This window comes from Pongo abelii, chromosome 8 (assembly GCF_028885655.2).
Source record: "Pongo abelii isolate AG06213 chromosome 8, NHGRI_mPonAbe1-v2.0_pri, whole genome shotgun sequence".
In the NCBI taxonomy this organism is placed as follows: Eukaryota; Metazoa; Chordata; class Mammalia; order Primates; family Hominidae; genus Pongo; species Pongo abelii.
Window position 1 is genome coordinate 7,046,102 of NC_071993.2, and position 24,545 is coordinate 7,070,646.

Consider the following 24,545-nt stretch of genomic DNA (forward strand, 5'->3'; position numbering starts at 1 on the left):
TGAATTGTCAGGGCCATTCCCCTGGACCCTAGCCTCCAGAGCTGTGAAAAATAAATAGTTGCTGTTTATAGGCCACTCAGGGCATAGTATTTTATTATAGCAGCCTGAGCAGACTAAGGCAATGGAGCATCAGTATCGGTCCACTAATCTGATGTAATATGTTAATCACAGAGCAGACTGGGCATGGGAAGTGTGAGAACTGCGCTATCTTCTCAATTGTCCTATAAATTAAAACTGTTACTAAAAATCTGTTAAAAATACATATATTATCTTATATTAGTTGTGTCTATTCATGAAATGTAACATCTTTTCACATGCTTATAAGTCATTTGTATTTTAATTTTGTTAATTCCTTGTTTATGTTCTATGTCCAGCTTTCTATTAGATTATCTTTTTTTTCCCAGAATTTCCAAACTTCCAAAAAAGTTCCAAGTTTTGAAATAATATTATTTATCTTTTGCTGTATATGAAATTTGGCCAAATCTGTCAAATTTTATAACCCTTGAGGCTTCATGGCTTTCTTAGAAAATACTAACTTAACCTACCATTGCATTTAGAATAACTTTATCCACAATAAAATAAACCTAAAATATTTACTTATCAGTTAATTAGTAAACCAATTGCTTTCGTCTCCTTAAGCTGCTGTAACAAATACCACACACTGGGTGGCTTAAGCAACAGGCATTTACTTTCTCACAGTTCTGGAGGCTGGAAAGTCTAAGACCAAGTTGGCAGAAGGGTTGGTTTCTGATGAGGTCTCTTTCTTCGGTTTGCAGAAGGCCACCTTCTCATTGTATCTTTATATGGCCTGCTCTGTGTGTGTGGAGAGAGAGAGATATTGTGTCTGTTCTTATTGGGACACTAATCCTATCAGATTACACATTGTTGTGACTTCCTTTAACCTTAGTCCATTTCTCTGAATATAGGCACATAGGGGAGTGGTGCTTCAACATGTGTTTGACAGGGGGACACACGGGGGACACAATTCAGTCCTTAACATCATTCAACTGATATTTATTGATAGTGGATTAAATACTCTATACTGTGCTTACTAATCGAGAGAATACAAACGCATGGCCCCTGACATCCATAAGTTTACAATCTAATCTTATAGGCATGAAGTAATATTTATAATAATTATAATTTGGCAGATTCAAGTGCTTCCCCTGAGGGAGAAAAAACACAGTGTAATGTCTAAACTGTAAAAGTGGCTGGAGACTTGTTTTCCTGCACCTCTCGGAACACAGAGGTGCATTATAAAATTAAACATATCACTGTCATCCTCAATCTCTAGTCAAAAGTGACTTGTGACGTGGATGTGAAGGTGAAGTTATAGAATGTGGCAGAGAAAGAGGAAGAAATACAGCAAGATACTAAAAAAAGTGTACAAACAAGAAACCAAGTATACAAACAAGACACCAAACCACAGGGATCTGAGGCTACTGCAAAGTACACACTCTCTGGAGTCAAAGGGATAACAGCTCAAAGTATATGATGCATTTTTTTTCCTCTGAAATCCTCAAAACTCTTCTCAAATATTTATTATCCTCTCATAATCACACTAAGGTAGAAAATAAATATGTTTGCTAGGCTTTTTACATTTTAATTTCAGATAGCTATAGATAAATACAGGGATCTCACTATCATGAATTTGATTATTAAATATTTTGCTGAATACCTATTTTGATAAGGTTGCTTTAGACACTTTGAGTATGTAATAAGGACTAGGACATAGCACCTATGTTGGAAAACATTGAGGTCTTAGAGTTAGAAGGAAACAAGAGCTCAAGAGCTCCTCAATTTGGAAAAAGATTCACCCCCTTTCTGCTTTGGCAACCATGGAGGACATCACTATTTGACCCCTGACTTATTGCAACTAAGATCCTCAGAAGTACCCTCAGGATATTTCCCCGAGCTCTGCAAGAAGCCACTCACCACCAGCAGAACCAGGTAGGCACAGGAGTCAACATCTGTTCCTTGCACTGTTCTATGCTGCCCCCTTGAACAGTTTAACAACCTAAAAACCCATGCTGTGCCACTTTGATCCCATGCTTTATTACCGTTGGATTCTCCACAGAATTCAAGAAAAAGATGGCAGACCAATTGCTAAACTCAAAAAAACTAACACTCACTGACTTGGTGAGCCTAATTCCAATATCTGCCTTCATTTGACAGTGGATATTCAGAAAAGGATTTAAAAAAATACAAAACAAACAAACAAAATCCAGTGGATGTGGAAAACACACATGCCTACTTTTACTTTCCTGGGTCAGAAATGGGAGTGAAAGCAGGCACTTCTCCAACTACCATTCTGCAGGAAAAGATGCGTGCAACAAAGAAACCCCAGATGGCGTTCATTAAGGCCACAGAACCAAATTGAATAATGTGAGATTAGACAGCTGCCAGTGACCTTTACTGCATATAAATACTGGATCTTAGTGCCTAAGAATGGTAGACAATGCCCCCTGGCATTGGTGAAGATGAGGATTCTGAAGAGAAGTGAAGGAAGGAGGGTCAGGAGGCTCCGGGAATGATTTTCATGGAGAGTTCCCCAATACCAACATTTTCCCCTTTCTTTGGGGCTGCAGAGTAATAATGAAACACATTCTATGTGACGTTTTCTTTGACACAGTGGCTAAAATTTGGTAATGATGATGGTCCTTGTCATTATTATTATGGCATTTATTTTATTGTGATGACTTAATCCATCCAACACTATGCTGTAAACTGTTAACAGCTTATTTCAGGTAATGATCTTAACAGCTCTGCTAAGTTGATATTATTGTTCCCATTTTAAACATGAGGAAATTTAAGATTCCAAGGGATTCAGAAAATTCTCCAGGGAGTGACAAAGTCAGACAGGATTCAAACCCACGTCTGCTCCAAGAAAAAGAATTAAGCTTCCAAATCAGCAAACAGGAAGTCAAACTGTTGCTGTTCACTGATGATATGATCGTATACCAAGAAAATTCTAAAAGCTCATCCAAAAGCTCCTAAAACTGGTAAATGAATTCAGCAAAGTTTCAGGATACAAAATTAATGTACACAAATCAGTAGCACAGCTATTGCAACCCCTTTCACAATAACTGCGGGGGGGCGGGGGGAAAAAAACCCTTAGGAATGCACCTAACCAAGGAGGTGAAAGACCTCTACAAAGAAAACTACAAAACACTGGTGAAAGAAGTCATACATGACACAAACAAATGGAAACACATCCCATGAACATGTATGGATAGAATCAATATTGTAAAAATGAACATACTGCTAAAAGCAATCTATTATTCAATGCAATTCCCAACAAAATGCCCCATCATTCTTCACAGAAGTAGAAAAAACAATCCTAAAATTCATATAGAACCAAAAAAGGGCCCGAATAGCCAAAGCAAGACTAAGCAAAAAGAACAAATCTGGAGGCATCACATTACCTGATTTCAAACTATAGTATAAGGCCACAGTCACCAAAACAGCATGGTACTGGTATAAAAATAGGCACATAAGCCAATGGAACAGAATAGAGAACCCAGAAATAAAGCCAAATACTTACAGCCAACTGGTCCATAACAAAGCAAACAAAAACATAAAGTGGGGAAAGGACACCCTATTCAACAAATGGTGCTGGGATAATTGGCAAGCCACACATGGAAGAATAAAACTGGATCCTCATCTCTTATCTCACATAAAATTCAACTCAAGATTGTTCAAAGACCTAAATCTGAGACCTAAAACCATAAAGATTCTAGAAGATAACATCAGAAATAACCTTCTAGACACTGGCTTAGGCGAAGACTTCATGACCAAGAGCCCAAAAGCAAATGAAACAAATACTAAGATAAATACATTGGACTTAATTAACTAAAAAGCTTCTGCACAGCAAAAGAAGTCAGCAGAGTAAACAGACAACCTACAGAGGTGGAGAAAATCTTTGCAAACTATGCATCCAACAAAAGATTAACATCCAGAAGCTACAAAGAACTCAAATAAATCAGCAAGAAAAAAACAAACAATCCCATCAAAAAGTGGGCTAAGGACATGAATAGACAATTCTCAAAAGTATACAAATGGCCAACAAATATATGAAAAAAATGCTCAACATCACTGATTATTAGAGAAATGCAAATCAAAACCACAATGCGTTACCACCTTACTCCTGCAAGAATGTCCACAATAAAACAAATAATAGATGTTGGTGTGGATGTGGTGAAAAGGGAACACTTTTACACTGCTGGTGCAAATGCAAACTAGTACAACCCTGTGGAAAACAGTGTGGAGATTTCTTAAAAAATGAAAAGTAGAACTACCATTCAATCCAGCAATCCCACTACTGGGTATCTACCCAGAGAAAAAGAAGTCATTATACAAAAAAGATACTTGCCCACACATGTTTATAGCAGCACAATTCACAATTGCAAAAATTTGAAACCAGACCAAATGCCCATCAATCAATGAGTGGATAAAGAGAACATGATACACACACACACACACACACACACACACACACACACACCATGGAATACTACTCACCCATAAAACAGAACAAAATAACGGCACTCGTAGCAACCTGGATGGAATTGGAGACCATTATTCTAAGGGAAATAACTCAGGAATGGAAGGTATGTTCTCATTCATAAGTGGGGGCTAAGCTATGAGGATGCAAAGGCATAAGAATGATACAATGGACTTTGGGGCCTCAGGGGATAGGGTGGGAGGGGGTGAGGGATAAAAGACTACATAGTGGGTACAATGTACACTGCTCAAGTGATGGGCACACCAAAATCTCAGAAATAACCACTAAAGAACTTATTCATGTAACCAAATACCACCTGTTCCCCCAAAACTATTGAGATACATAAATAAATAAATAAATAAATTGCTCAATAAAAAACCCCCAGAAAACCATGCCTGCTTAACATGGATACTCCTTCCCCTCTGACACCCTAATGTTCTCTCTTCATTCTAATTCTGCGGTAAGTATAGAAGACTGGGGGCATAAATCTGCACTAGAGCTCACAACTTTTTTTTCCTATAAACAGCCAGAGAGTAAATTTCAGGCTTTGTGGGTCAGGTGATCATAGCTGTTACTCGGCCATTGCAGCAAAAAAACAGCCTGAAACAACACAGAAAGTAATGAGCATGACTGTGTTCCAGTAAAACTTTATTTATAAAAACAGGTGGAGGGCCATATTTGGCCCTCAGGCTGTGGTTAGTCTATGTCAGTCTGCAAGAATGAGGAGTGGGAGACATGGTTGCAGCAGTTGGAAGAACGTTGCAACGACAAATGAAAGACACCATCTTTAACCTCAGATACTTTAAAATCTAGCAAGAAATGCCAGAAAAAAAATGATTTTTTAAAAAAGAGTAGCTTCAGAGAAAGAAAACACATTGAAAAACATAAAACAAATACAATACAAATTATGAAAGCAATATCTAGGGACAAAAAGGAGTGACTGGTCAGGTATAGTTAAATTAGCTAAAATGTCTTAGACAAAGGAGATTTAAAGCTGGGTTTTAGAGGCAGGATAGAGACTGAATGGGAACAGAGAAGAGAATATATCACTCTCCACTTAGGTATCTGAAATTTACATGACATAGAAGGGATAAAGGAACTTGGGAAGCACCAGACAACAATGGATAAACAGCCAAAGGCATTTGTGTGCTTCAAAAAAAGAAGCACAGCAGAGGTAAAATTTCATGCCCTCTCCCCAAGGAGTGCCTATTAAATGTCATCTGCCCAGAATAACAAACTGATAAGACTGAATTATTGATTACCCTATGTAAGTTTTCATTTGAAGTGTTCTGTGGGTTAATGCAATAATCCAATCCATTTCCCCAGTCTGTCCCCTGCTCTTCTCTCTCAGCTTCAATTTCAGCTCTGAATTGTAAAACAGAATGAGGTTTCACTCGAAGCCTCTCTCCTTCTACCTTCTGAGTGCTCTCTGCAGTCATCCTAAGTCAGGGCCTGAAAGCTGAGGGAATCAGCTGGCCAAAAGGAGAGCAGGCTCCATGCCATTTTTCTGCAAAGCAATTTTCCAATGGAAATTGGATGCACTTGCATGATGGGGCTTAATTCCTCTGCTTGAAGCACAGGACTTAGCAGGCTGCAAACCCTCAGCTCCTATGCAACACGAACACCCATCAGGGGGCCAGGTTTGCTTCTCATGATGAATTTCCTCCTGCAGGAATATTGTGAGTTGGAGCCGGAAGAGGGGTGCAGAGGTATGGAGGCATCAAATGACCTTGGTCCCCAGCTCACAGATAACCCAGACTAATACCCTAGCAAGGTCAGGGCACGATCTCCCCCAAAAGAAAATATGATTCATTCAGGTCTGAAGTCAATGAGGCAGAAATGGTCTCCCTCTCTGGGTTTACCATTTCTCCTTTTGTGTTCACACGCATCCTGGGTTTCTTCACTTCACCCCTAAGTTGTAACTGAAGCATTCACCACTGGGCAACACTCCGCTCTTAAACCACATTGTCCTCCTCAATCAAATTTTACCTTAGAATCTTAACTTTCTCTCCTATAAAGCTCCAGGTCTAACTGTAGCAATGTTGAGCTCCCAGAATATTGCTCTAGAATCCCAGTCCCCATTTCTTCCCGCCTAGGAGCCACAGCGACGGCTCTGATCTTCCTTGGATCCTTTAGACAAGACACTGAACACAGAACAACACTGCCCATTACAGTAGCCACTGGCTACCCTCCAGGAACACACCTGTGGTTTAACAAGTTGGGTTGACTACTCATTGCAGTGAGGGAGCACTCACACCATGGGAACCATGGGACATCTCCATAAGGGGATGTTAGAACCTATTATAGGATGAGGGCTTTGATTGGGTGATTTGGGGGAGAGTCTAAGGAGGCAGAGGTTTGCCCTAGAGTAGGTATCATCAGAAAATAGGGCAATTCTCTGAGTGGGTAACTCAATCAGTCTCATCTAGAGGAAGGCCAGACTAGAGTGAAGAAAAGGCTGGAACTGATAATCATGTAGTAGTTACTCAGTGAACAAGAGAAGGGGATGTCTGGGGTTTTGTTGGTTGCACAGTGACCTGGTCTGCGTCCATGTCCTGAGAGACTGTTTATGTCTAACAGGAGAAAATGAGGATTAGCTGTGCCAGATCAGTTTGCAATAACGTAGAGACCAAGCTCTGAACATCAAATCCAGTTCCCAGGCATCAAGGTTGCATTTGTTTTCTTTTTCACACTGTTCTGTTACGGAAAAAAAAATATCAAGGTGTGTAAGTTATGAAATTGTGTGATTTTGGTGATTCTGCATTCAAGTTAAATGATATTTGTATTTAAAATTGGCATTGCACAGTATAAAGACAAACACTGAAATCCATGCTAATCATTTTAATTTTTAATTTTTCTTTACTTCAGTCAACATGGAAAATTTTAAAATGCCATGAATAGTTGAGAGAGGGAGAGGCTGTGAAAGAAAAGAAAAAGCTTTACATTTTAGTCCCACGAATAACCTTTTTTTCTGCTTTTTGAACAATGTGGCCCCCATTTTCATTTTGTGCCGGGTCCTCCACATGACATAGCTGTTTCTGTTCCGTGTTCTTTATTTCTTTTAACCCTTGACAGTGCCCTAAACAGATATTCTTAAATGTCCTCATTTTCCTTTGTTTTTCAGAGATCACTAGCTGCTGCATGTTCCCTAAGTCAGCAAATGCCATAGCGGTCAATTCCCTGTGGATGCTTTTAGCAATGACACTTAGGTTAGACCGGGAGGAGTCAACCCAGCCTTCCATTCTCTTCCCATATCCTCGTCCTTCTTTTCACTGCATAGAAGCAGGAAGAGAACAGAAGCTGTCACAAGTCAGTGCCCACTGAGGATTCAAAGCCTCGTGTCTGGACTCCCATCGGTAAGACACATTCCCCAGGCATTACTGTGCTTTTCTGGTTATTTTTGTTTGTTTGCTTTCTTTCATTTTTCCTGGGTCAAAAATATTCAAGTGTCCATTCACCCTTCTGATCAATATCTTATTTGTAAATAATTTTCCAGTTCTTATCGCAAGTTGCCCTAATGATCCCCTGGCAGCAATCTCAGCTCAAATTTGTCTCTGATATAAATGTATAGTCAATCTGTTTCCTACAAAGGTCTTTCTCTATCCTTTTACACAGCAAATCACTTTACAATGTAATTTAGAGAAAGATATTTGAGAAGAGGTTTAAAGCGACTTCGTGGCAAACCAGATAAGACCAAAGAGATGAACTGCATTTGAAAAAATCAGAATTTTTGACACACGCTCGCTTTCTTTTTCTTAACAGAAACGTCTGCTATGCTTACATTCAGATACCTGAAGGCCTCTGCCCTGAGGCACAAAATGTCAATAGAAGATTCCAGGAGTCCTTGACCATTTTTTTGGTACCGTATCTGCAAATAGCCCAGACCCATCCTTTTGGGTCAAAACAGTTAGCAGGCTGAACAGGAGGCTCTGAATCAAAAGACAGCAGCCTATTTGGATGAAGTGGACATAGGAGGAAATAATGGCGTCCATCACTACCACTCCCTCCCTGCAATCTCCATCCCGATCCTGGGGCTGGATTCTCCTGCCATCTGGACATCCTCTCTGAGTGATGTGTCTGGCAGCATAGGTGGTCTTGGTGGCTCTTCTTGGCTGCTACTATTCAAAAGGAGGAAACTGGTTTTATTGGATCTCAACAAAACCTGCCTGCCCCTCACCAAACCACATTATTCTCATCTCTTATTCTTAAGCCTCAAAGTTAAGCTTAAGCCTCAAGCACTGAAACCGATGAATTGGGCCTTATCCTGTCAACTGCATTAACTTACATAGTAAGAAGAAGTTTAGTAACAGCAGAAACTAAACCTTTGCTTGGTTTCTTAACATAGCACTTGCAGAATATAAAAACTGACCCTAATTTCTTACAGATTATTGCCACATTTAAATATATTGAGTGCTCAGGAAGTACTCTTTACTTTAAAAGCATCGTCTCATTAAATCCTTACAAACATTGCAATAAGTATTGTTATTTATATATGTTTAACAGATAAACAGGTTTAGGAAAATTGGGTAACTAACCAAGGTAAAACAGCTAGCAAGTGGTTTGAACAGAATTCAAACCCAGGATGTCCAGCCCCAGTGAATTTGTTCTCAGCTATTATGGTATAAAGTATTTACACACAATACACATTTACTTCATATACCCAAACGTGTTCATTACAAAACTATAGAACATATTCACTGCCCTGGAAATACTGCAGTTTGCATTTGGAATTTTGATTATTTACAATAAACCCCAAAGTTCATGATACATATTAGCTTGTCATTTTGCTGAGGCATGATCTAAATCTTGCTCACAAGATTTCAATCTTTCCCCGCCACAACATAAGCCGTTGAACCTCAGCCACAGCTACAGCTGAAGGCGTGAAGAACCTGACTGCACCCGGGGTGGAGAGCCTCGGGACAGGAACACTAACAATGTACTTCTGCTCACCACTTCCTACAGGCCTGCAGACAGCACAGTGAGGATGCAGGCTTTTCTCGGTTGTATAGGCTCCACAGTTTGTTCAGAACAAATTCCTGTCGCTCCCTGAGGACTCGACCTCAGCAGCAAGTCAGATCTTGACAGCAGCTACCATGTTTCTGTTCTGCAGAAATGTCAACAACATCCACTCTGCCCATCCACTAAAGAACCTCTTGGGTTGTTTTCAAGATTCCAAGAAGCCACCCAGCTGAAGGAAGGGAGCCCTGGCAGGCCACATCTACTTGGGCAAAAAGGGGAAAAGCAATGTGCTTTTGAGTGGAAACACGGTCTTTGTCAATTTCTCCTTCATTAGCCTGGCTAACTTTCCAATGGACAGTGGGGGTTTTTGTTTTTACTAGTGACTGAGGTAGAATTCTTGAGACAGTGAGAGAGAAAGACATAGAGACAGAGGCCAGGAGAAAACCAGCCTTAGAAATAACTGAATTCTAGCAGGAAGTGGCAGTCAGTGACACCTATGGCAGTGCAGTCGTGTATGGGATTCCCTTTCTCTCTCTCTGCCCTTTTCCACTGTAGAGGAACCCATCGATCTAACTCCTTCATGGCAACTTATTCACTGATAAAACCTGCAGGAGAAGAAAAAATTATTCTTGTGTAAGAGGTAGCCTTTTTCATAGAATATACCATAAAAATTAGTTAAAAGAAGATTCGGATTTCAGCACTAGATCTCTTTATTACAGGTCAGTTGTGTGATCTTGCACAGGAGCCTTTTTAACCTCACTTAGCCTCAGTTTCCCCACCTGTATAATGAGAAAGAGAATTCCCTGAGGCTTCTTCCAGCTCTTCCCTTCTAAACTATTTTGCAGAAACACAGTCATATAGCTGATTGCAGCTTATGTTTTCCAAAGTAATTCCTTATTTTGGCCCCTGGATTCACCTACCCATGGTCTGTTTGCCAGTGAATCATCCTCTGATTAATGGACAAGTTCTGTGCCTCTCTAAGCTTCAGTTTCCCCTTCGGTCACTATGCTAAACCCCGAGAGACAGCAAAGAAGTCACAGCCATGTCCTCAAGGAGCCTGCTGTCCAGGAAGGCAGCAGGTCTGCCTAGACAATCTCTAAGGCTTGTTTCAGCTCTGCTGTCCTAGGATTCTATGATTGCAAGCATTTCGGGGACCACCATCTTCCACAACTAAGGTTGGTAATAAACAAAATAATTTGTATTTCAGAAGCTCTCTTCAAAGATGCCAAACACCACAGTGACAACATCTGCCATCTTGTCCAGTGGAAGACTGAAACACCAAGCTGTGAAGAGAGTCTTTTAAACCTCCTTTAGAAGACAGGTAGCAGAGAAGCAAGCTCAGGTGTCAGCTGCAAATGGCCTTTTTCTACAAAGAGCTGTTTAGACTTGAGTTCTTTTCTGAAACTGGAGTGCAAAAGTTCAGAGTTCTACTATGATTCTCCCATCGTTCATCAGTATTCCCGGCCTGTCCTACAATTACAAGAGTCTTTGACTTTTCACCTGTAATAACACATTGTCCTGGGGACATGGAAGCCCTCACACTCTTACTTCCTTCGATCAACACATGTGTATGGGACACAGGCCAGCAGAAAAAGGACTGGGCCAATGTAACGATCTCACACAGGTTCAAACCTGCCCCCAGGGCTGTGTCAGCGCCATGCTCTAGCTTAAAGAGCAAAATTAAGTCATAAGCTAAGACAAAGGGCATAAAGTAGACAGGGTCTCTCTGACTTCTCAGACTTTGCAATTCAGGATAGACAATCAAATGAGGCTTTTTCTCACAACTCCCCCAAACACACACACACACGCACACACACACAAACCTGTGAGTTCCAAAGTGCAAAGGAATCCGTCCGGACTAAGGAAGAACGTTCATTCCACTCCTCTCCCTGGCATAACTACTGCCCAGCAGGGGAAGCAGCCCTGCCCAATGATCAGGCCTCAGGCTCTGTGGCCAGGCAGGATGCAGGCATCCCAACTCTAGCACCCACTCATAGGGTAACTGGGTTGGGATCTCTGAATCTTGACTTCCTCATCTAGACAATGGACAGAAGAGTGTACTAGCTCAGAGGGTTGGTGGTGAGATTAAGTAAGACAAGATGATTACATGGAGCACCCCAGAGCGATGGCTCAGGGTGTGATATGGTTTGGATCCATGTCCCCACCCAAATCTCATGTTCAAGTGTAATCCCCAGTGTTGGAGGTGGGGCCTGGCGAGAGGTGATTGGATCATGAGGGCTGTTTCTCATGAATGATTTAGCACCATCCCCTTGATGCTGTCCTCACAATAGTGAGAGTTCTCATGATGAGATCTGGTTGTTTAAGAGTGCAGCACCTCTGCCCTGCCTCTCTTGCTCCTGCTCCTGCCATGTGAGACTCTCCTTCCACTATGACTGCAAGCTTCCTGAGGCCTCCCCAGAACCTGAGCAGATGCCAGCATCATGCTTCCTGTTACAGCCTGTGGAACAATGAGCCAATTAAGCCTCTCTTCTTTATAAATGACCCAGTCTCTGGCATTCCTTTATAGCAATTCAAGAACAGACTAATACAGGGTGTCAGCAGTTTCTTGTCCTCATGACTCAGACCCTCCCTGCATGGGACCGGGTCTCCCAGAAAGCTTTGTCCTGGTGATTATTTCTTTTCTAACTAACAAGGGCAAGCTTTTTCTAAAAATTAGCTTGGGCACTCTACCCTCTCTTGTTTATGTTCATTTTTAATTATTCATAAATAGGTGGTTAATGTAGAAAATTCAAACACGTAGAGGTCCCTCTTTGAGACCTGTCTTTTCAAACTGTTTAGAATGTATGCACATGAATTTATGCACTGGAGAAAGTACACACACACACAGACATCATTTTTAACAAAAGTTGTACAGCTATTGTATTGGCTCCTTTAGTTGCTTTTTCCAAGAGATGAGAGAACACAAAAAAATTAAAGGGAGACTTGTATATATCCAAATACAGGTTGTGCTGCTATTACTGGTCTCTTCTTCCCAGGAGTTCTAGAAGATGTTTTTAGGAGCAAATATTAGTGTGCTATCTCTCTACAGTTGATTACATTTCCAATAGTAATGATAATGTTATATAATAAAATATCCAGGAAGATAAAAATGATAATTGCTGAATCAAGGGCAAATATTTCAGAGCAAGGATAGATAAGAGGACAAAGCAGAAGGGCTTAAACTATAACTCAGTAAATCTGTCATTATCCAGAAAAAAGTCTAGATGGTTTGTTTGGTTTCAACTCACTTATTGAGTCATATTAATGATAGCTACACATTCAGCTGGGGACCTTTTTCTGGACCCCGGTGTCCCCCACCAAAAAAAATCAAAAGACACCTGAACTGAGAGACTGTCAAACCCCACAGGGTGCCAGCCTTGCCGAGAAACTCTCACTCCAGTGGCTTCTTTCTAAGCAGAGCTATACCCGGCTGAAGTGTCCCCATGGACTGGAAGACCATCTAACAAAAACGATTGCTTCTTTCTGTCTCTTCAGACAAGAGGGAAAGACTTGGGTGTCATCAAAAATGAAATAATACCATGCTGAAGGGAAAGAATCCCTTTTAAAGGCCATTAAATAAAAATTGCCCTCCTTGTTGCTAATGGTTTCAATTAACACCGAAATGTGCCACCAAGCCTAGCTGCAGCCTCTCCCTGAATCAAGACCAAATCATTGTTTGACTGTTTGCTCAAACACAGAGCTAGACAGGACAAATTTGTTAGCATAATCCCATTTAATATGGTGACCACACATTCTTGCTAGCGGGAGCAAAGTGCATTTGTCAGAGCGATTACACTGCTGGTATGAAACTCCAGAATTCCAGCTCTTCTTCGCGATTCTAACTTCACATCTACTCAATGGCTCCGATCTCAGATCATCTTTTTCTAGGAAAACCTTCTTGGACCCTGCTCGTGTGCGTTAAGAAGACCAAACAGCATGGCAGCATTCCCCAGATTCCTTGGCTCTGTCCTAAGTTCTTTGTGATTCTGGGAGCAGGAGAGCAGGAGGAGACATCAGTGTGAGCCATGGGATTTCTTTGCTTGAAGAGGAGCCTAATTTCTGTTAAAAGCAAGATTCAGATCTGAAAGAGCTCTGTGCTCTGCAGCAGGTCCCCACAAAAATAATCTTAATAAAATCTACTGCTGCCCCCTCTCGTTTCTGAGAGGGCAGGGATGGCACCATCCCATGCACCTGACTTCTCTCATCCTCATTGACTGGCACATGCTGGGCACATGTCAAATGAATGAATGAACAAATGAATACAAGAATGAATGAACGAATTAATGAATGAATGAGTTTCTGGATGTGAAAGTAGGCAGTACAGGCAGATGGCAAAAGGAGGAGTGGAATGTGATTGTTTCTTTCAAATAAAACATTTTTAAAGTTGTGTCTGTCTATCCTTAATTTTGGCTTCATTGATTCCATTTCATCTTTTCCTTGTCTCAAACTATGACTCAGATAGGTCCTTAGAAACCATTTTTCTCACCCTATAATTTTAGATACAAGGAATGTGATGTCTGAAGAGGTAAAGTTACTTATTCACGGAAACATGCTAGTTCATTTTTATGGTATTTTACAACATTGTGAATTTGTTATAGATTGGTCTTCTGTGAAAGCATGAAGTCCTCCTGTATCCTCCTGGTTGTCTCCAATAACCAGAACATTAGAGCTTACAGAAAACAACCCTCCTTCCACTTCCAATATGTTAAAATGTGAAAAGAAATGGCTGGTAGAGCATTTATATACTAGGGTTTCAAGAAATCTTACATCCCAATTAATTGTAAGGTACATAACACTGCTAAGAAAAAAATACTGCAAGCACAACATGTTCCTACTACTTAGAAGTTCTCTGTCATACCTATCAAAAGAGCTCTTTTAATTTATGCATTTTTAATTTCTCAGTCTTGTTCATACCTTAAAAAGAAAATATCAGCAAAATAAATTGGTTGTAGCATTTCTACAACTGCTTCGCATTCAGGGAATGACGCTTATATTACTTTTTGGCCCCATTATTGATGGACAGCCTTTTTCACCGTTCTGTCATTTGTACCATCAAAAGCACTCATGAGACAGCTTTCCTTTAAACAAAAAAGTCTCTCCCTATTGTCTCAGCTTCCCTTCCAAGCCACTGTTCGCCTCTCTGTGAGTTTTGCAGTTGGTGCTTACCTGCTTGGCTGGTGTGAAAGGTGTGATAGGTGATCTTTTTGCATTGTCTCAGAAGGCAGAGGCAGGCATCCACCTCTCCCTGTGGAAGTGTCCTTTTAGAGTCCATGAAACACTTGATTGCTGCTTTGCAAGAACATAAGGAATTGCTGTCATTCCTTTAATGACAAGTCATTGTTTCCCTAACACCAAATGTGCGCCCCACTTCTCTGCTTCCGTGTCTTTCTTTGTACACAATAACTTTCCGTGTTAAAGCCAAATCATTGTGCAATCTTCCCAAAGACATTTTAAGCGTCTGTTAAACTCCACACATATGGTTGCAGCAATGCACAGAACGCATTTGCACAGGACCAGATACAGAGGGCGACAAACAAGTTTGCGTATGTGCAGGTCAGGGTAGCCCTTACTAGGACGGCTACCTGGCCCACGGTGATGAAACAATGATATTACTATAAGATGCATCCTGACTTCTAATATGTTAAAATGTGAAAAAAAATGCACACCATAAAAATGAGGAAACAGAAGCAGTTTAAGCCTGTGTCAGAGTTTCTCTGGGGAATCCTTTTGTTCTAGCTTATTATGGTAGATTTTGATGTTTTTGTTAACATTTCAAAAGTGCCTAAAATACCTCACAAAGAAAAGGTAATCAAGGCATTTTTTATTTTTTTTCAGAGACAGGGTTTCACTCTGTAACCCAGGCTAGAGTGCAGTGGTGTCACCATACCTCACTGCAGCCTCAAATTCCTGGGCTCAAGTGATCCTCTCACTTCAGCCTCCCAAATCCCTGAGGTTACAGGACTGAGCCACCGCACCTGGACAATGCAGAATTTTAAAAGGTATCTGCAAGTCAACGCAAGCAGCATTTGTCAACACTGGCTGTGCATTAGATGCAACTGAGAAATTAAACTAACAAACCAACAACCAATGTTGGCCCCAAATTGAATCTCTAGGAGTGGGGCCCAGGAACTAGGTAATTTTGGAAAACTCTCTAGGAGGTTCTAGTGTACAGCCTAGGCTGAGAACCCCTGACCAATATGGGGAATATATAAGGAATCTTCTGGATTTCTAGAAAGCAAACTCCTAGTGCTTTCTATGTGCAACGAAGAGAGTTCACCTTCCTTGGGAACATCTGAATGAAGCAGCAGGTGGCTCCAGGCTTCTTTCACGTGGGCAGTACATGGTGCCAGCACCTCTTCGCCCCTCCTTTTTCTTTCCTCTTTTTTTCCCCTGTCTCTGCTTCATGCTGGCTTGGCGACCTTGCTGCACAGATCTATTTTTAGCAAAGCTCTTCACTGGGCTTTTAAGTCTTTTAAACTGTGTTATTCAAAAGCGTGCGTGCCCTATCATGCATGGAGAATAGACTTTCCAGGATTCTCTGAACTCAGGTGCTAGCTGCAGTGTTTTCAGCATCCTCACTGTCCTTTGTGTCTGTGGGGCTGGCCGGTCCTGCCTCTGCCTCCCCTGTGTCCTCTGTGAGGTGGTCCCACCTTGTCTGAATCCGTGGTGCTCGGGAAATGAATGAGCAGAAGCTCCAGAGGTTGCGCTGGATTCCAGCATCTGCTTTAGTCTTCTCTCTTGTTAGCTGCAGACAACACAGACAGATCAAAACAGAGGGTGCCTGGGTCCGGTGTCCGAGAAAACCCTTCTGCAGTTTTTTTTCAGTGACTTCCTGGGGTACCTTAGCTCATGTTGCTTAAATACTGACATGTGTGTACCACATATCATTGGGAGTTCCAATCACAAAATGAAAAAACTCCTTTTTAGAAATTGATATGTAATAGTTTCTATCAAATAGAAATAGATATGTAATACATACTTTGGAGGTACACGTGATATTTTGATACCTGTATACAATGCGTCATGAACAAATCAGGGTAACTTGGATATTTATCACTTCAAACATTTATCTTTTCTTTGTGTTGGCAAAGTTACAGATTCTCTTTTAGTTATTTTTCAATATCCAGTGGATTACTGTTAGCTGTAATTTCTCCACTATGCTATTGACTACTCGACCTTCTTCTATCTAACTATATTTTTGTGCTCCTTAACCAACTAAAATATTTCATGTTCTATTCATATGTGGGAGCTTACAAAGCGGATTTCGCTGGGCACAGTGGCTCACACCTGTAATCCCAGCACTTTTGGAGGCTGAGACGGGCAGATCACTTGAGGACAGGAGTTTGAGACCAGCCTAGCCAACATGGCGAAACCCTATCTCTACTAAAAATACAAAAATTAGCTGGGTGTGGTGGCGGGCGCCTGTAATCCCAGCTACTTGGGAGGCTGAGGCATGAGAATCACTTGAACCCAGGAGGCGGAGTTTGCAGTGAGTCGAGATTGTGCCGCTGTACTCCAGCTTGGGCGACAGAGCAAGACTCTGTCACAAAAAAAAAAAAAAAAAAAAAAGTGAATTTCATAGAGGTAGAGAGGATGGTAGTTTCCAGAGGCTGGGAAGAGAAGCAGGGAGTAGGAAAAAGAACTGCTTATTAAAGATTCCACAGCCTCCTCGTCATACCTCTTACACTGCCATTTTGTCTCTGCTTTTGTTTATTTGTTTTTTAAGCTCAAAAACCCTGCTTAAATAGGCAAGAGGAAGCAATCCTATTGGGAGGCATTTTGCAATGGGAGCTCAAGCCTCGATATTGGGAGAATTATTTCAAATTCATTTTCCAAGTGCTATCCAGGTATTAAGACTACAGTGTGCCCTGTTCTTCAACCCTTTTCCCATTTAGGAAAAAAAATAAGTGCAGCTCACTGCCAGGGTTTATTTAATTTTACATAAACACGCTCTTTGAGGCCGAAGCAAACCTAAATGATTTTCAATGTGAAAATAAAATATAAAAACTGTTCTTGGAGTTGTTTCTAAACAGAACTTGTCTCTAATCCTAATGGAACATCATGATGTTCCAAAAGCATTCTCAGGGCAAATGGGAAATGAGTTAAACTCCTATTGGGATTGTTATGGAAGAGATGCTCCTGACTTCTTTGGGTATTTAACTCAGATTTGGACAGTTTAATAGCCAAGAGATACAGCCAAGAAGGTTAAATAACTACATCCATCGAAGGTGACCCATTTCTGAGTCTTTCCAGGAGATCACAGTGAGTTTTCTTTTAGGACACTTTTTTTGTGTAACTTATTTTTCATATGACAAATAAACCTGACATTGTAGTACCTACCACAAACAAACAAACAAAGAACCATCAACTAATTGAAATCTCTTCTCCTTACCCTTCTCCACAATTGTAGGAATTTTCCTAACAACTCATGGCTTCCCCTGGAGACCATAGTTCATGTGAGTGAAACTTTGTGAGAGGTATTTTGTAATGAATTGTTAGCAATCTGTAGAGCTCTGCATAATGTTCTTTAGGTTAAAAAAGTCTTTTAGGATATACGTTGCTGCCACTCATTGTATGAGATTGAGTACATTGCTTGCCTTCCTTAGGGCTCGGTTTTCTCACTTAAAAAAAGGAGATATTTATAATATTTATCCCATAGGGTTTTTGTAAACATTAAAATAAATGAAAAGGATGTGGCTAATTGCTGGGCACATGGTTACATGCACAATAAATGGTAGGTAGATATTATTATTACGTTTCTTTTTGTTAGCCAACAGTTTCTCTGTCTCCATCCATTTTTCTCTGGACATGTTATATATAGCTAATATGAAAGTTCAAAGAGTAGACTTTTTCTATCACTTGAAATTTACCTTCTCAAGCTTTACATGGTCTCCTAAACAGAGAGGCAGAATTTACAAGGCACAATTAACCTGTCTTTGAATATGAATCTTTGCTTGTGTACAAATTATCTGATTTGCTACAACACACCAAAGAATTCCGAAGGTTTTGGAGGTTTTCCCCCTAGTAAGATCAATAGAGTCCTCTCCCAAATCTTATTCTTCATAATTCCTTAGTAGTGATTCTGCTTTACATTCTCATAGCAATTTGTGATTTTCAAGCGTTATTACAGTATATGGGAAGTCTACAACAGTTCAGCCAACAATGTATCAGAAATATTACTGTCATGGAAGAAAATTAAGAAACAGAGAGTTTAGGTAACTTGACCATTGACCCTCAGTTAGTGAGAAATTTAGGGATGGTGCTAACTTTATCTGCCATGTTTTTGTCGACATAGGCTATTACTCCCATCATTACTGAGTTCAAAATAGCTCTGTTAATATTAAGGAGGAGCTGGGGTGGTGGCTCAGGCCTGTAATCTCAACATTTTGGAAGGCCGAGGAGGGAGCACAAATTAATGTGCATTTGAATGCTGATTTTCAGAGTATAATACACTTGGTAATTCATTTAAACCCTTGAGCCCAGAGTTTAAGATCAGCCTGGCCAACATCTCTACAAAAAGCAGAAAAAATTAGCTGGGTGTGTTGGAGAGTGCCTGTAGACCCAGCTACTTGAGAGACTGAGGCGGGAGCATCACTTGAGCCCAGGAGGTGAAGGCTGCAGTGATCACACCACTGCACTCCAGCCTGGGTGACAGAGTGAGACCCTGCCTCAAAACACATGAGCAAAACCAAAAACAAATTTTAAAAATATTAAGAAGGAGGCACATAGCTGAGAAAGAATCACTAGATTTTCTCTTTCTTTCTTTCCTTTTTCTCTTTCTTTCTCCTTCCTTCCTTCTTTCCTCCCTTCTTTCTTAATATTTAATTTTATTTCATTTTAAGTTCTGGGATACAGGTGCAGGACTTGCAGGTTTGTTACATAGGTAAACGTGTGTCATGGTGGTTTGCTGCACCTATCAACCCATCACTGTGGTATTAAGCCCTGTATGTATTAGCTATTTATCCTGATACTCTCCCTTCCCCAGCCCCCCAACAGGCCCCAGTGTGTGTTGTTCCCTTCCCTGTGTCCATGTCTTCTCATTGTTCAGCTCCCACTTACGAGTGAAAATATGCAGTGTTTGGTTTTCTGTTCCTGTGTTAGTTTGCTGAGGATAATGGCCTCCAGCTCCACCCATGTCCCTGCAAAGGACATGACCTCATTCCTTTTGATGGCTGCATAGTATTCCATGGTGTATATGTACCACATTTTCTTTATCCACTCTACTGTTGATGGGCATTTGGGCTCATTCCACGTCTTTGCTATTGTGAATAGTGCTGCAACAAATGTACACATGCATGTATCTTTATACTAGAATGATTTATATTCCTTTGGGTATATACCCAGTAACGGGATTGCTGGGTCAAATGGTATTTCTGGTTCTTCACTAAGTGATTTTTCTTATCTTGAAGTTACTCCCTGTTTTTGCAGGGAGACAGCTGCCTTGCTACATTCTTTGCTGCTTAGGATATTTTAAAAAATTTAATCCACAGAGCATTTCAATATCTGATTTAGTTCTTTTGTTTGCCCATTTCCCATTTAGAAAACAAAACGCATAGCTGGCTGCCAGCACTCATCTCTTGGGGAAAATGGGGAATGGATTAAACTTCTCCCAGTCACGCCTGCAGGTTTTCACCTGCTTATGACTATCAACGTGGACTTGCTTTTCTGTTTTGCCATCCTTTCCTACTTGGCATTTCTTGAAACTGACAAAAAGCCAGGGCTAGCAAAAGGCAAGAGAATAAAAGGTGTGAGTGGAGGAGTTAAAAAGAGACATGGCCCATTCACTCAAATGATAACAGCTTCCTCATAACTAAGATCTTATATTTGATGTCCAGCCAGCTTTATGGTCTCCTGAACAGTTCACGGTGTGCCAAGCTTTGGGCAGAGCACCCTTTCTCTGGATGAAATAAATGTGGCTTCCAGTGGCCTGGTGACATCTGTTGTTCCTATTTAAAACTCAAGGGTATACCACCTTTTTCTGTCTGAGCTGTTAGCTTTTAAAAATACTTAAAAACCAATCAGCAACTAAATTGCATCTGAAGAGCTATTTCAATTATAGAATGGAGGCAGTTCCTCAGCAACCGAAGTATTTAAGAGCTGCGAAAATTAATGTGCATTTGAATGCTGATTTTCAGAGTATAATACACTTTGTAATTCATTTAAATGTATTCTGTGGGTTTTATTCTAGCTTAAGGCACAGCAGCAGTCCTTGACTCATCATAAAACTACATTTTGAAGGATTTTTTTTTATAGAAAAGTATTTAAAACCTAAGAAGATAAACTGAGTGAAAGCATAATTGGTCAGAACCAGAATATAGATGGGTTCTTCTCCTTGAATAACATAACTTAAAAGCACTTTTGTGGGTGATCCTTGGTCCTTAAAGAGACAACCTGGAGTTTGGGTTTTATCAAATGAAAATCCCATCTAAAATTGCCTTTTCCTTGGTTGCCCGGCCGCAGATGCAGCCTTCGTGCTTTCTAACTAGGAGCCATGCTATTTTTCGAAAGCTACTGACGTGACAGATAAATCCAGCAGAATTAGTGCCTCCGTGGTTGGTGTGTTTTAAATCTGAGTTAATCAAACATAAGCGTTTTGCCCCAAAGCCATCGCAAGCAGTACATATGTTGACAGCCCAAAGAAGGTAGAGTCAGCAAAGGAAACAGCTGCTTTTGCTCAACAGTTGCCGAAACTAAGATTAAATGGATGTGCGAGGGAAAAAAGCGCAAGCAGGAGGAGGTGCTCCGGGGGGGACACGCCAGGCCCTGGGTCACCTTTCTGCAGGCTTTAGCAAGAAACCAGGGAAGGACGGATTTGAACCAGAGACCACGGATGCTGGGAGAAGCCTGTGCCCTTGCCTCATTCAAGCCCTCCCTCCTGTCGCATAGCAGATGAGAGACTGACTCCTCGACATGGAATGACAGTAGTCCCCCATGTCTGAAAGTATTAAATGGAAATTTCCAGAAATAGTCAATTCATATGTTTTATGTTTTGTTTTTTTTTTGTTTTTGTTTTTGAGATGGAGTCTCTCTCTGTCACCCAGGCTGGAGAGGCTGGAGTGCAATGGCGCGATCTTGGTTCACTGCAATCTCCACCTCCTGGGTTCATGCTATTCTCCTGCCTCAGCCTCCCAAGTAGCTGGGACTACAGGCGCCCACCACCACGCCCAGCTAATTTTTTGTATTTTTAGTAGAGACGGGGTTTCACCATGTTAGCCAGGATGATCTCGATCTCCTGACCTCGTGATCCGCCCACCTCAGCCTCCCAAAATGCTGGGATTACAGGCATGAGCCACCATGCCCAGCCAGCCAATTCATAAGTTTTTAATGGCACCCTGTGCTGAGTAATGAATTCCTGCACTGTCCCACTCTGATCTGCCTGGGATGTGAACTCTTCCTTCATCCAGCTGTCTACACTATGCACCCACTGGTCACTTAGTAGCCACCTTGGTTATCATATGGAGAAAACACAGTATATGAAGGGTCCGGTACTACCTGCAGTTCCAGACATCCACTGGCGGTCTTGGAACAGAGTGCCTTTGGGCAAGGGGCTGCTGTGCTGCAGCCTCACACAAGGAGCCAGGCCTGGAACCTGTGTTTCCAGTTCCTCTAACCAGCCCCTAGAAGGATCCAGGCATTCTCTTTCTCCACCTCTTTTGGCAGTCATATGAAAAAAAAAAAAAAGAAAAGAAAACACACACACACGCTTCTGTACAACTTCAAGCATTGTCTGGGATTATCTCTGACTTTGATCAGTCCTAGAGTCAATATTATTTGTGTTTGATTTGCTTGAGTTGTATTTTAATCAATGAGTTGCCCAGAGCAATGCACAGAGGACATTCTTTGGTTTCCATGAAGAACGCCTCTTTCCTGAAGCGAATTCTTCTCTCTGCTTGAAGTCAACGTGGCTATAAGTGGAGTCTCTTAATGCCCCTGAAGACAGAAGGAAGCTCCTTTCACAGCCTGCCCTGGAATTTCCGCTGCACTCTTCTGGAACAGAGGTTCAGAGGCATTTCACTGGGCCCCATGCAAACCAGTGAAGTCATTACTCCTCCGTTTAATAGGCGGGAAACTGGCACCTATGTGGAGTGCATTTCGCTAGCATTACAGGGAAATGAAGGACAGAACCACAGCCTCTGTGATCAGAGATGGCAAGGTCCGATGGGTCAGAAATATCTGGGAACTCTGTATCGCCCCCATAAAGATAAAGACTCCCTAGGGCTTAACAGAATGTTTATGGGATTTGGTTGAACTCGATAGTCACAGGCGAAACGTAGTTTGGAAGACGCTAGGAGCACCTAGTTGGGACTGTCCATCCCAACTCTCCAAACTCAGGAAACCAATAGTTCAGGGATCTAAAGAAGCCTTGGGCTAATGCACAGGCTGGGCTGAGAGTGTGGCTTCCCTGAGCTCTGGGTCAACTTTCCTGACCTCTGCTGGGCAACTAAAATCTGTAGGATTTGCCCGCTGAGCCATGACAGCCCAAGGCCTCGCCCTCTGGTCCCAAAGGGCCCCCGCTCCCCAGGCGAACCTAATATCACAGCCCCGACGGAGTCCCAGGTACCTCCTGCCCGTGGGGCCTCCATTTCTAGGCCAGGGAGCTGGACCTCTCACAAGGAAACCATTGAGTCTGCTTCTGAGCTGCAGACAGGGGTGGCTTTCACCAAAATACCCACTGCTCCCCCTGACAGAACTGGGAACAGAGAGTGCTATTTATAAGCATTCTGGTGGCAATTTCCACAGCAAGGAGGTGAGGCTGGTTTCTGATTTACGCCTTTCCAGCCAGCTGTCCCCCGTCAGACTGCACATGCCGGCGTGACATTTCCCTCCAGCCAATTTCATCCTGAAAAGTTGTGTTTCTTTCACACTTGAATGAAAAGTAAGGCTCTGACTTGAATCATCCCTCACCTCCCCCCTGCATAAAACTGCAGTTTCCCAGGTTCTATCGGATTTGTACTCATGTCTTTCTAAGCTTTGGAGACAACACACTTTATCAGGGCTTCTGTGGTGTGCTGTGTGGAGTTTCCTTTGTAAATTCACTTGGGGAATTTAATTAAGAATTTGGGAAATAAACTGGGATCTGACTGATTTTTTAAAAAATATATATGTTCCTCTTTTCCTTCTTTTTTTTTTTTTTTTTTTTTTTGCTTTTCTCTACATTTTTAAAAGCAAAGAATATCCAGCCTGGGCAACATGGTGAAACCCCATCTCTACAAAAAATAGAAAAACTTAGCTAGGAATGGTGGCATGTGTCTGTAATCCCAGCTACTTGGGAGGCTGAGACAGGAGGATTGCTCGAGCCCGGGAGATCGAGGCTGCAGTGAGCCAAGATGGTACCACTGCACTCCAGCCTGGGCAACAGAGTGAGACCCTGTCTCAAAAGAAACAGAGAAAGAGAGAGAAAGAGAGAGAGAGAGACAGAGAGAGAAGAAAGAGAAGGAAAGAGAGAGAGAAAGAAAGGAAGGAAGGAATGAAGGAAGGAAGGAATGAAGGAAGGAAGGAAGGAAGGAAGGAAGGAAGGAAGGAAGGAAAGGATATATCAAAGGTAGATATTAGCAGGTAATTGAAAGCCTAGCAGACTTTGATAAGATAGGAGAAGAGAAACACTCAGTAATTCCAGTATCTTAAGTCAATGGGATGGCACCAAGTCCCCAACAACATGAAACAGAAAGTTGCTGTTAAGTGAAGAGATGACTAATGGAAAGGACAAATGCCAGGGCTACAGGAGGGGTAGACGTGATCTGGGGCCTCAAGAAACAGGATCTGTAATACATCATGACACATCCCTGGGTCCATTACTTTGGGAGGGCAAGACAGGAGGATTGCTTGAGGCCAGGAGTTGGAGGCCAGCCTGGACAACATAGCAAGACCCCATCTCCACAAAAAACTAAAATACAAGCCGGGCCTGGTGGCTCACACCTGTAGTCCCAGCTACTCAGAAGGCTGAGGCAGGAGGCTCACTTGAGCCCAGGAGATTCATGCCGTAGTGAGCTATGATTGCACCACTGCACCCCAGCCTGGGTGACAGAGTGAGATCCTGTCTCAAAAAAAATAAATAAATGACACATTTCTAAGGCCCTCTGGA

At 41.7% G+C, this 24,545-nt stretch overlaps 1 long non-coding RNA gene across 1 annotated transcript in view; it reads right to left on the reverse strand.

Moving 5' to 3' along the window:
* LOC134761998 (uncharacterized) overlaps nt 1-23,098 on the reverse strand; it is a 68,876-nt gene extending 45,778 nt beyond the window's left edge. The window contains exons 1-2 of the long non-coding RNA XR_010141432.1: nt 23,025-23,098; nt 21,956-22,113 (exon numbers count right to left, since the gene is read on the reverse strand). This is a non-coding gene — a long non-coding RNA (uncharacterized LOC134761998). The remainder of the gene's footprint in view (nt 1-21,955; nt 22,114-23,024) is intronic.
* Nucleotides 23,099-24,545: the final 1,447 nt, after the last annotated feature.